This window comes from Stegodyphus dumicola, chromosome X2 (assembly GCF_044657685.1).
Source record: "Stegodyphus dumicola isolate Sdum_Otavi_A_Nest chromosome X2, ASM4465768v1".
Classification (NCBI taxonomy): Eukaryota; Metazoa; Arthropoda; class Arachnida; order Araneae; family Eresidae; genus Stegodyphus; species Stegodyphus dumicola.
The window spans coordinates 163,008,290-163,022,276 of record NC_140781.1 but is presented as its reverse complement, the minus strand read 5'-3'; the positions used below and the strand labels follow the sequence as shown (position 1 = coordinate 163,022,276).

The 13,987-nt window shown below is 33.8% G+C and overlaps 1 protein-coding gene across 1 annotated transcript in view; it reads left to right on the top strand.

Moving 5' to 3' along the window:
- The window catches only part of LOC118204659 (uncharacterized), an 88,781-nt gene that overhangs the window by 48,571 nt on the left and 26,223 nt on the right, over positions 1-13,987 (top strand). The window lies entirely within an intron of this gene.

Below are 13,987 nucleotides of genomic sequence, written 5' to 3'. Positions count from 1 at the left end.
CTTTCTAAATGATTAGAGTGATGAACTCCTATTTTAGAGAACAGGTAACTACAGCATTGTTTTAATGATTCAGTAAGGTATTATACTTTTCAAGGTATTAAAATACTTCTGTAATATTCGAAATTTTTAAATAATTGAAAATATCCAATATAATCATTTGAAATTTCCTCATCTTACTGAGGTTGTATCTCACCCTATCAAGGTTATATAACTGTAATCCATTTATGTTTGTTACGTATCTGTGTAAACTAGAGTGCACAGAAAATCCAGAACGTGTTACAATATATATGATGCAAAAGTTATCTATGGTCATTTTCTAACCTTATTAAATTGCTAATACTTTTGGGTATAAGTTGTTCAGAAGCTTTATAATTTTGCTTTCATTCTTTAGAATTTAATATTAGACAGTTCATATTTTTCCAAAATTTCTAAATTGTATTAAAAATCTGAGTTCTTATAACTTATTAAAAATTTAATTTTGTTTCTTAATTTAACACCTTCTTTCTCCCTCTTTTAAAATAGAACTTATTCAAAAAAACATTCTTTGGCTTGCAATTTTTATAATAACTATATTTCTTAATACCTTTTTCCCCCTCATTCTAAACAGAAATACTGTAAAAAAATTCTATTTGGCTTGGAATATTTTTTAACAGTTTAGATTTTAATACTGTTTTCTGTTCTCCATTACTTTTTTCCTTAATTGCTTTCCTTCCAGAAAAAGAGCTAAATTATTTTGATAACTGGATGAAAGAAAAACCGTTTTAGTACTATATTAAAATATAGGACATTTACCTATTTTATCATCTTGTTATATGACAAAATGTTTCGTTTTGAATTAAGCTTTTATAAATCAACAATCATAGACTCCAAATTAGTTAACTACAATCTTCGTTTCCAAATTAGCAATTTGTTGCTTAATCTATACTACTGAAGAAATAGTTATGGGTACAAAAGTCAGTAGCTGGGAAATGTGGTTATAGAAACTAAATTACAGGAAATAAATATTTATACTAAGTTATGTTAGTTATACAAAATGGGCATTCTCTTTCACCATTATTACTCCATTGACAAATTACAATTTTATGAGATTTTTACTCTATAAATTTAAAATAAGTCTTACAATGCACAACTTCAATATATTTAAATAATTGTATTATGGTAAAAGTATTGCATAATTTGTTTCATTTGATGATTAATGTGAATCATTTGTTTTAAATATATCGGCATTTCCTAAACGCATTTTTCTGTTCTTTCAACAAATAGAGTAGTACGCAAAAGCATAACAAATTTATTATTCCAGTTCATAAAACAATTCTATGGCACATTGTCATCCATAAAAATCCCATCGTTGTTTGAATACGTGAAGTCCATAAATGGCTGTAAGTGATCTCCAAGTAGCTGAAGGTATCCATTTCCAGTCAATGATCGGTTCAGTTTCACCAGAGGACCGAGTCCATGCCATGTAAAGACAGCCCAGACCGTTATGGAACCACCACCAGCTTGAACAGTGCCTTGTTGACAACTTGGGTCCATGGCTTTGTGGGGTCTGTGCAACACTCAAACCCTACCATCAGCTGTTAGCAACTGAAATCATGACTCATCTTACCAAGCCACAGTTTTCCATTCGTTTAAGGACCAACCCATATGCTCACGAGAGTCGCTGCAGGTGATGTCGTGCTGTCAGTAAAAACACTCGAGTCAGTCTGCTGGCATAGCCCAAGAAAGACAAATTTCGCCGCACTGTCCTGTCGGACACGTCCCTCCTATGTCCCACATTGATTTCTGTGGTTATTTGACGCAGTGTTGCTGGTCTGTGAACATTGACAACTCTAGGCAGACATCGCTGGTCTCGGTCATTAAGTGCAAGAGGTCGGCCACTGCGCTGTCCATGGTGGGATGTTATGCCTGAAATTAGATACTCTCGGCTCACTCTTGACACTGTGGATCTCGGAATGTTGAATTCCCTAACGATATTCGAAATGGAATAACCCATGCTTCTAGCTCCAACTGTCACTCCGCGTTCAAAGTCTGTTAATTCTCGTTGTGCGGCCATAATCACATCAAAGCCTCTTCAAAGCAGTTTCCATTTACTTAATTCACGCAGCATTATGAGTAAACAGTAGTCGAAAGTGGCAGCTGTTTCCCCCCACCGTTCTTCCGAAAATGTCACCTTTCTCTGGCAATGCCGTAGATAGCTTGCCTCGCGCGTTTTACGGACTTACGTGTTTACGTAACAGTTTTTACGTACTTTAAAATAATTATTAAACAGTAAATTATAAATGATTATAACCAATTATATAAATAATAATAGTTAATTATAAATATAAGACATATTAAATTGAAAGGACTAAATAAATACAACTAATGTAAAACTTTATGAAGCACAGTATAAATACAGTAACTACCTAAAAATCTTTTTGTGTGTGATATACTTTAAAACATGGAATTGCACATAATGGGGCATTACAGTCTTTGCAATATGTACGTGTTTCACGGCGAATTCTTTTTCCATTAGCATCATTTTTGCTGCAACATACTACACATCGTCTAGTAGGTTCTTTCTAATAGAGAATTTCAGAAATACTTGTCACGCAAGCTTTCATGCCTACATCACCAGTAAAACTAAATCGGCTAGGAGCGTGAGAACTTGAATCAATTATGCACCACTGGCGAACACTCCAAAAATCTTCCTCATCGCTTGAATTGTCTTCTGAGCTTGAAATACTGTGAACAAAGTCTTCATCAGATTCAAAACTTGATAAGCTTTCTGTATCACAATCATAATCATCATCATACCTATATAACTTTCGCTTTTGAGCCATTTTACTGTACAAACACCATAAAAACCGCGCCAAAATACGTATAAAATGAATAAGGTCCAAAAAAAAAAAAAAAAAATCCACCTTCATTATGCAAAGAAATTCATGGAACTCGTACTGCCATCTGTAGACAGTAAAACTAACTAAATTTCGCGAGTAGCATTCCTTTGAAACACAATCAGTGCAGAATAATAATGGCGAACGAAGTCAGCTCGTCAGCACGCTTTGGGGAAAAATGGTTAGTAACGAGTTGTGCTCGTTACTAACCATTTCGGTCAAAATCTTGCTCCCGAGCGGAACTCGTTTGCGCGCATTATGAAGCACGATTCGATTGCGAGCTGAACTCGTTCATAACCATCAAAGGGTTAATAAATTTATTTGTTAGCCCAAAATTAGTAAAACTTTTATATTCTGATGTGTCTTTTTTTTCCTCCCTCTGATAAGTGGGTACCTTTCCTTGAGTCAGTCAGTAATTGTTTGAAAATTAACAAGTCTAATAGAAATGCCCCATTGACCGATGAGCATGTGCAATCTATAATGAAGCTACTTTTCAGTAATTTCTCCAATGCTACAAACATTATAAAAATAGAAAAGTCATCAAATATCAAGCTGTAATAAAAATAGATGGATGTATAATTATTTACATATAAACATGTGAATGTTTTCTGCATGTCGTGATAAAAAATTTAATAGAAAAAATTAAGGTTGTAATTATTTAATCTCAAATTTTATTCCACAAGGGACATTTTTTCTAAAAATTATGTAAGATTTTATAATTTGTTTCATGGTTATGTTACTAGTAAGTTATCCAATGCTTAATTCAACATATAATTATATGAAATGTCAGTCTGAAAATTTAATATTTAACTGTGAGTATATTTGAATTATGAAATGTAAGCAACATCAGTTCTTTACTGATAAAAAATAAACACTATAAATTTGAATTTTTATTGTTTATGTATATTTTGATAAATTCTTAGCATGTGAAATTAGAATTTAAATTTTGTTATTTGAAACTGTGTTAAAAAAATATGGCCTGCCAGCTGCTTTCAGGTCATGTATATGATGCACATGCATTTTGAGACCACTGGTTTATATCAGCCTGAAATTTTTTAGACTTTAAACCTTAAAATATTCTGCTTGCTCATGTTTTCATAATGGTTTTTAATAGCTGTGTTTGAAATTCAGATGAATCTTCAAATTATTATTATTATAGTACCAATGAATTCTTAAAATTTTTTACAGCAATGATAGATTTCTTTTAAATATAATATTGCTTGAAGATTTTCTACTAAAAGCAGTATGTAAAGCTGTTTGTTCTTGTGAATGAATGGCAGTTAAAGCAGTTTAATTATCTAAGAGCAATTTGGTTATTTTCTCAAGTTGTGTTTCTTGGTGTGGTGCACTAATTGTTGGCTAGTTTACTACACGAAGCTGTTGACAGATTTATTTACAACACTGAGTTTTTAAGTTAGATGTTTAAACCTTGTATCCTTAACCCTCTGAGTGCCATAGCTGGCTTTATCCAGTCCTGAGATTTTTTTATCACATGGTATATATTAGCTTATAATTTAAGATATTTTGCTTTCTTACTTTCATGAATAATGTAAATGCTATCTTGATGAATGTAAGTTTATGAAAATAGAGACTAAAATAGGTAAGTATAAAAATTTAGCTAACAAAGGCTCTTAGATACAAGTTTTCATGACAGATACGAAATCCCAGGCTGCTCAGAGGGTTAATGAATTTTGCATTTTTAGAAGTGTGGTGTTAAATTGCCATACCTTTAATTCAGTTGATTTTTCTAATTGCTATTAAAATAATATAGAGATGTTTTAAAACTTCTGAAGATTCTGAAACCTTCTGAAGATTTAGAACCTTGATCTACATCTAAAGTTGTTTCTGAATTGACAGCAGTTAAATTAGATCTGTTTTCTGAAAGTAACTTGGCAAATATGCAATCTGAATAGTTTGCAGCTTATTGCGAATTGATTCGCTGAAATACTGCAATTTATATTACAGGTTCTAGGGATTAAGAGCATTGTTGAAACAAATGCAATTAAATGTAGTTTAAACTCATAAAATAATCTAAAATCATGTGTTTTTGTGAAAATTTTAAAAGCAGTTTTAAGTTTTTTATAAAAATACAAATTAGAAATTAATATTTTATAGCATTATATATTATATCTTGATATTCTTATCATATTTGTGAATTTGTTGACATTTTAATAGATAAGTGAATTTTTAAAATTAGTATTTAATACAAGACATTAATGTTTTGTTATGTAATTTTTTACATTTGTTCTTATAAGAGTGATTTTTCAGCTGCTCTATTTGTATTTCATACAACTTTTCAAATACTTATTAATGAACTATGTCTTTTAAAAACATTTTGTAACACTCATGAATTTTTTAAATTATTATTTTATAGTGCTTTATTGTTTTATTTGCTTTACTGCTTTATTGTTACATTGGATTTTACTTGCTGACATTTTATAACAATTGATGTTTTTATCATTTTTTATGCATGTACTTTTGCTGCTGAGATTTTAATAGCTCAATGAATTTTGAAAACTGATATTTGATTTCACAGATTTATATCTTAAGCATTTTTTTCATATATCTATGTTTATTTTCTTGACCATGATTCTTGAAATAAATAAAAGATGAAGAATAAAAGCTGCGAGTAACAGTAAATAAAATTAAATGAATAAAATAATAGATAAAAGAGTAAAGTAATGAATAATTAAAACTAAACAAAATATGAAATGATAAAAATGTTAATGAATTAACATATATTAATGATAAGTAAATAAATATTAAAATATAAAAAATTAGGTGAAATAATTAAAAAAAATGAGTAAATTAAGAAAAGCAACATGATACAGAGGAGGAAAAGGAGATAAGCAATTTTATCAACATTCTTTGCATTAAGATCAAACTGCATCTTTATATTTTCTTCTTATCTTAATGCCAGTTTGACCAGATGAGTATAGTTCATAAAAATTCCGTTTCCTGATAGGACCATAATTGGACATAGAGGATTATTTTCTCAGTTGCTCAATTTTTTTCAAAATCTAGCTCAATATCAGTTAATGCTAGATAAAATTTTATATTAATAATGGACTTTTATTAGTGCAGGGATTCAATTTTGTACAATAAAATACTGGATACTAGTAATAATGCACAATAAAACAAATACTACAGTAGAAGTCCAGAAATCCGCAAAGCTTGGGACCAGAGGTTGTGCGGATTTCAGGACAGAAAAGATAAAGCATAATATTCGGACTAAAAGTGCAAAATGAATAAGACGTATTAGATACATTTAATTAAATTATTATTACATATATAAATTGATTATATTCATTGTATTCTATGTACACAGCATCGAGGTTTGCCGATTTCGCATCATGCAAAGATTTCGCATTCCGGTGTTAGAATCACTGTTGCTGTAAAATTTTAACAGCTTTTCTTTAATTTTCCGTATATAATACACAATCGTGTGGTAATTCGGCTAATCTTTGGAATATGGTAACAGGTAGTTTGGCGACATTTTGGTAAGGCGATAAAGGTTACTAGCTAGGACTTTAGCAGTGTACATGGATAAAGTCGAGTGTGCGCAATGCCATTTTTGTGCAATTCTGGAATGTTTTTTTTAAGTGAAAATAGGTCGACGTGTACATGGATACCGTGTACGTGCAATTCTTAAAAACGCGGCAAGCAGTTTACGATTCTGCACTTTCTCCCAATTTCCCACCTAATCTTCGTCATGATTAAGCACTTTTGTTCCATAAAAGTTCTAGCATAAGCGTAATTCGGCTAGCAGATTGTTGGAAAAAAAATGCCTTTACTTCGTGACATCCAAACACATATCCAAACAAAAACTAGCAGGGTGCTGTAGCAGGGTTGGTCGCCAAATTTTCGCCAAAAATCGCCAAGTTACCATAATTCAAAGATTAACCAGCAATTCCATACCATTCTGCTATAAATCGAGGAGTAGCACCTGCCTCCATCTTTTGCAAAATTTGCACTTTTTGCGTTAACATCAATGTAACGTGTTTACGTTTTTCAGTGTTGCAAGCAGTAAAATCATGAGTGCATTTCATATCTGTCGTATTAAAAAGGGCTGAAATTTGAAATATCCTTAATTTATCCACAAAATATCAGAATAAAAAAAAAAAGGCAGCACTAAACAATCTCGTGAAATAACAAAGCTCAGAAAATACAACAACGTGAATCGTGAATTTGAACGAAGAGTTGAGTGAATCGTTTGCTTTTTTACCTTGATGCAGAGATTAAAGGGGAAAAAAGAAAAACATTTATCTTATTTTTTATGTCAATAATTTGGTATTTCCGTTATGACTCATTATTATTCGGTAATTTTGACGTCATTATTCGGTAAGTATTTTTTCTTCGATATTTCGTACTCAATGTTGCAGTTTCCAGAACCTATGAACTGAATGTTTATATTTTGAGAGGCAACGCGAATTTCAGGAGTTGGCGGATTTCAGGTCGGCAGATTTTCGGTATTTGACTGTAGTAGTAATGCACTGAAATTGCTGAATCCATCCTCTTATTTATTCTTGAAATGTCAAAAAATTGACCAGGCCATACCGAAACCTTTCTTCGACATCAGAAACTATTAACTAACTTTCTTGCACTACATAATTTGAAAATGTATCGTGCTTTTTTATGTTTACTGCCCACGCCTTTTAAATTTATCATTTTTAAGAAATTTTCTTTTTCAGGGAAGAGCGAATACATAAAAACTAATCATCTGTTGATTGAACACCTCTATTTCAGTTTAATGCCTGTTTAAGGTTTCTAGAAACAAAATCTCTTTTCCAGCTTAAAGCAAGGTTCACCAGCGGTTGAGCGGTAAAGTCGTTGAACGCTGGTAATTCAGTTCGGGCTTTGAATCTCGAAAAACGAGCTGGCTTCATAGGCGTTTTCATGATTTTCCTCATATTTATTAATCCTACAGGGCTGAGTAGGATGGTCAATGTGTGACATTGTACTGAAAAAGTGATAAAGAGATAACTGCTTAGGTCTAATTGAAGATACGGTTCCAAGCAATGGGCATAGAGAGAGTGTAAACATGTTCTGAAGGCTTCAGAACAAATGTGCAAAGCCTGATGATGAACAAGAACTACTTTCCGTAAAACAGAATAACATGCCGACCCATAAAAGGCTGAGCCCATAGTCCAGTCTAGAGGAGATGAGGGTCTTGTGAAGCAATGAGTACGCTGTTCACCTAAAGGTGATGTTCGCGAATACTTTCAGTAGATTTAAATTTCTGAAGCTTTCTTTCTGACCCTCAAGTACATGCCGAAGGAAAGTCAGCTTTCGGTCGAAAGTCACCCCTAAAAACTTTACTTGATGCAAGTGAAATCAGTGACTCTTGAAGGTGAAACTCAGGTAAACAGTCTTCTATCTTCAAACACAAAATCCATGTTTGTTTGACCATTTCTGGATCCTGTTGAGAAAGGTATGCAATTGTTTCTCCACATATTTCATATTCATCTTGGCAACTTTTTTGAAGGTCATCAATGTATAATTATTCTAAGACGGCTGAAGGAAGTTTCTTTAGAACAGAATTTATTTTTAAATTGAGCAGTTTAACCCTGAGAAAAAAACTCATGTGAAAGTTACTTTGAAGAAATATAGCTATTAAATATATCTAACTATTAAATATATTATAAATATTTTCTGAATATATATAGACCTTAACATTTAATTATAAACATAAATTGAAATTTTCTTGACAAGTACGTTTATAAAACTATTTAAGCAAGAATTGTTCGTACTGGAAAACAATCTATTAATTGTAAAGCAAATTCTATGAGATGCGTACTTAAAGAAGTAGTAGAGAAGAGTTTTTAGAATATGTATGGTTGAAATTAAAAATAAAAAAAAAAAAAAAAAAAAAAATCTGATAAGTATTAAATGAATTATTTCCTTACATTTTGTAATTGACTGATTAAAGAGGTCGTCTTTAAAATAAACGTATCTTTTATCAGTCAAATTAATTTTTATTGTAAAAGAGATTCATTTGAACAGCCCAATATAGTATGCCAGCTAATTCCATTTTAAATATGACCAATCGAGCATCTGTCAGATAAAATTTGATAACTTATTGTTATAAATCCTAAAGCACTAGTTTAAAGTTATTCAGATTTAACGTCAACATAATTTTGAGGCAAACCTATTTATTCAAAGACATTTGACAAAACAGAGCCAATTCTTACTTAGAAAGTCCTTTAAAAATACTGTATGAAAACTGGCAGGTTTTCGCTTATGCCACTAGAGTGAAGAGTTAGCATAAAGTGTCATATCTCAATGCCTTAACGTTTGCATTTTTTCTACGTTGAGAAAAACAGAGATGAAGGTAGTCAGAAATGGACGAATGGTTTCTTTTGACAGAGACTTTACGGATGAAGGTTTCCAAAAAAAAAAAAAAAAATTGCATATTAAACAATAATTGTCTTACTTTTACGGAAAGCACTTTGATATGGCGAGATTAAGCTTTTCTTTTCCAAATGATATACTTTTTCAAATAATTTGCAAACGCAAGTCTTAAGTGCAATAGACCGATAACAGGAGGGATTCTTCAGGTTTTCCATTGCTTTTAGCTATGAGAAAGATAAAAGCTTTCTTCCAAGCATAAGGAAAGGCTTCTATACTGTAAATCTGGACCCGGGCTAGACTTAAGTGTCAGTAACAAAGTTCTCCTAAATAGGGTGGCGACTTTCGAGGTACTAAACTCGTAGAAACATGCACTGAAAAAATAATACGAAGAGGACTTTCTCAAGTTAAATTTTAGACTGAATTCAAAATGCGCACTAACAATACTCTCAACTGTACTGACCTCCCCCATTAATTTTTCCGTAAGTACGAGGGCCATCCAGGAAGTAGATTACGTTTCCGTCTGTGTCCGTTAGGGGCGGGGCTAGCGCGGCCATCTTGGGGTCAGAGCGTTGCGCAGCTCAGTCTGCATCTAGCCGTGCTAGTGAGAGGTTCGTGCTGTGCTCCGTTCAGATACTGTGACGGTTTGAAATGTCTGCGTTAATTGAAAATCCCGCGAGCTGCGAGGTGCGCTCAGTAATAAGGTTTCTGACTGCAAAAAACTGTAAACCGATAGAAATCTATCGGCAGCTTCGTGAAGTGTATGGGGACAACATTATCACTGAAGGTGGAGTGCGTCAGTGGGTCATAAGATTTCAAAATGGCCGAACCAATGTTCACGACGAAGATCGAAGTGGGAGACCCAGCATAGTGACCGCCGAACTTCTCGAAAAAGTCGATGCTAAAGTCCGTGAAAATCGAAATTTCACAATAACGGAACTTTCTTTGAGTTTTCCACAAATTTCGCGAAGTTTGTTGCACGAAATCATCAGCGAAAAGCTTGGTTACCACAAGTTTTGTGCAAGATGGATTCCAAAAATCTTGACAGAGGACCACAAAAATCAGCGAATGGCTGCAGCGTTGAACTTTTTGGACGCTTACCATAAGGATGGTGACTCTTTACTCGATCGCATCGTTACTGGTGACGAAACATGGGTGAAACATGTGAACTGTGAAACGAAATTGCAATCAATGCAGTGGGGGCACACAAGTTCTCCCCAAAAACCCAAGAAATGCATGCAAACAATGTCGGCAAGGAAGATGATGGCGACTGTTTTTTGGGACAGAAAAGGTGTAATTTTGGTGGACTTCCTGGAAAGAGGCACTACAATAAACTCTCAAAGGTATTGCCAAACTCTCCAAAAACTCAGAAGAGCAATTCAAAACAAGCGCAGAGGAATGTTGAGCTCTAAGATCTTGTTGATTCACGACAACGCCCGGCCCCACACGGCAAATGTCACTCGTAAAGTTCTTGAATCTTTTAAGTGGGAGTTGTTTCCTCATCCGCCGTACAGTCCCGACCTGGCACCGAGCGACTTCCACCTATTCCCAGCAATGAAGAAGTGGCTGGCTATGCAGCGTTTTGATGACGACGCACAGCTGCAAGAAGAGGTAACGAAGTGGTTGAAGGCGCAGGCGGCCGAATTTTTCGACGAAGGAATTTCCAAGCTCGTACATCGCTACGATAAATGCCTTAATTTGTATGGTGACTATGTAGAAAAGTAGTATTTGAGTGTGGCTTTCATCTGTATATAATAAAATTTGTTTCCTATACTTTGTTTATTTTTTTATTCCAAAACGTAATCTACTTTCTGGATAGCCCTCGTATTTTAATACTAGATATATGATTACAAAAGGGAAAACTTTACAAAATATAAAAGATAATTGGGGATGATCTGCTTTAAACTGGAGGAGGGAAGAAAACTTTTGCAAAGCTTGTTACACAGAAAATTTTTAATTTCTTTATGCTTTCTTCTATCTTGCTTTTAGGGGATATTTTTAACTGCAAAAACATAAATTGATATCTAATTAAACATTTATATAGATCTAATGAACAAATTAAATGTTGTTATGTACACATTTTACAGGGAAACATAAAGCACGTAAATTCTGATGCAGCAGCTGGTTTGCTGGGGTTTAAACCCTGTTCAGTCTACACATGTACTACTACACACTACACTACTACAATTTTCCCACTTGGCTGTTGATGAGTCTACATTTTACAAAAGTATCTTTGAATAAAAAGAAATGTAGAAAACAAAATCTCCATGCAAATTTATGTAATTTTAATAACATCTTTAACAAACATCACGTTATCATATACTTACATGTAGATAGAATCGATAACTCGTTACATTGTAACTCTAATAGAATCATAGCAAACATTGTATTATACTTCATAAATGTTTTCTGAAAGAAAATAATAAAAAATATCAAGGATGGAATGTCTACAATTCAATGCAACATTGTAAAGAATTTATAGTCACATAATATTATGAAAGTATAGTTTGTATGATACATGACACCCATATGCAAGTCCAATAACTTTCCTTCCAAGTCGAATAAATACGACACAAAAATATTGCGTATATACTAAAAGAATTTATGCATTCACAAGCCAAATATTGGGTCATATAAAAAGTTTCCGCGTTTCTTTTGCCACTAAATGGTGTTGATGCCTATATATCCGGGAACACTCACCCGATTATCTCAAACAAGCGTGTGCTTAAAAGGTGACATTCAGCTTCCACTGTTTGTGAAAATAGTTTTCTAATTCGTTGCTTGTTTAAAAAGTTATATTGATTTCAAAATGTCTGAAATATCTGAAGAATACGTTACGTGATGCGTTTTTACTATAAAAAATGTAAAAATGCTGCAAAATCATGCCAAAAAATTTGTGAAGTGTATGGTGAGAATGCTGAGATTGAACGAAGGACCCAGGGGAGTGGCTTGCTCTATTCCGTTCCGGAAATTTCGATATCAAAGATGCACCTCGCTTTGGTCGGCCAGCCACTGAAAAAGTCATTGAAATTTTGCAACTGGTGGAGCAAGACCGGCACGTAAGCTGTCAGAAAATAGCAGAGGCACTAAACATCAACCACATGACAGTTTGGAATCATTTGAAAAGAGCAGGTTACAAAATGAAGCTCAATGTTTGGGTGCCACATAAATTGCAACCTGTCGAAACCATCAATTCGGCCCTGTACTGTGCACAACTCGACCGTTTGAACGAAGCAATGCAGAAAGAGCGACCAGAATTGGCCAAAAGAAAGGGAGTTGTGTTCCATCATGACAATGCGCGGGCACACACATCTTTGATGACTTAGAAGAAATTGTCGGAACTTGGTTGAGAAGTTTTGATGCATCCACCATATAGCCCGAACCTTGCATCGTCTGATTACCATTTTCTTCGGTCTCTCCCAGAGTCGTAGCTAGGGTTTTCAGCGCCCAGGGACAACTGAAGTTTTCGCGCCCCCTACTGCTTGCCAAGGATGCAAAACATTTAATTCTATAATGTCCTAACATCAGTTTGGCGCCCCTTGGATTCTGCGCCCGGGGACAGATGCCCCCCTTGCCCCCTCTAGCTACGCCCCTGGTCTCTCTAAAACTCTCTTGATGGTAAATAACTGGCCGACCGAAGAGCCGCTGAAAATCACTCGCCCTTTTTCGACGATAAACCACAGAAGTTCTACACCGATGGAATTATGAAGCTACCCAAAATATGGCATAAGATAATAGATAATAATCGTCAATATGTACTTGATTAAAATTGATTTTCAATAAAGAAAAATTTTTGTTAAAAAATGTACCAAAAAGAGCGGAGACTTTTTATATTACACAATATATTCGAAAAATCACGTAATATTCGCGAAATGAATCAAGCAGAACGTGTTGCAAGACATTCGGTATCCTACAGAGAATTTAGCCGAAACATAACACCTGATAACCCTATATTTTCCTTTCATCCTTGATTATAGTTTGTTTATCACGGAAATTAATAATTATAGGTACCCTGAAAAGGAAGAAAGTATACGTTACAAAAGAAATAGTACCTTGAAATTCTGTCAACACTATTTGCGCTATTTGGAATTCATGATATCGTTACTACATATTCATTCGTATGGAAGAAGACAAAAAGGTGTATTACTAATTTTTGTTGTACAAAAAATAAAAATATTATTAGACTGCTGGATAAGCAAGAAGATGATGTTTAGCGTCGAAGTTATGAATAAATTATTTGGACGATACGCAATCAATTAATCGAATAGATGATCAGCTATCCTTATGTTCAGAATCTTGGATGTAAAGGCTATCTAAGACGCTGCTTATATCAAATAAATGGCTAATAATGAATGATATACTGAGCCTTCAAAGGAGAAATAACCATTTACTTTTAAGAGCTGAGCTTTTCAACAAATGATGATCTATCTGTAATTATTCAAGCTATGAGACTTTTCCTACCAGGTAAGATGCTTATAGCATTCTGCTTACATCATTAGAATTTGAGCTATCCTCACATTCTAGCACTTCTTGATTACCGGAAGCTAACGAATTGTTGGGGCTTACCAGATTTTACGGCTGTTCCTCAGTTTATTTAATCGATTATCACAAAGTACGCAAGAGTTATTTGTTTAATGGAAGGTATTACTTCATGAAGGATTTTCTAAATGAAATTGGCTTGTATTCACGTTGCGAAGGGGAAAGCCAAGTTTACTCCATCGAAACGACGCGGGAAGACAAGGAAATATGACCAAAATTGTAAA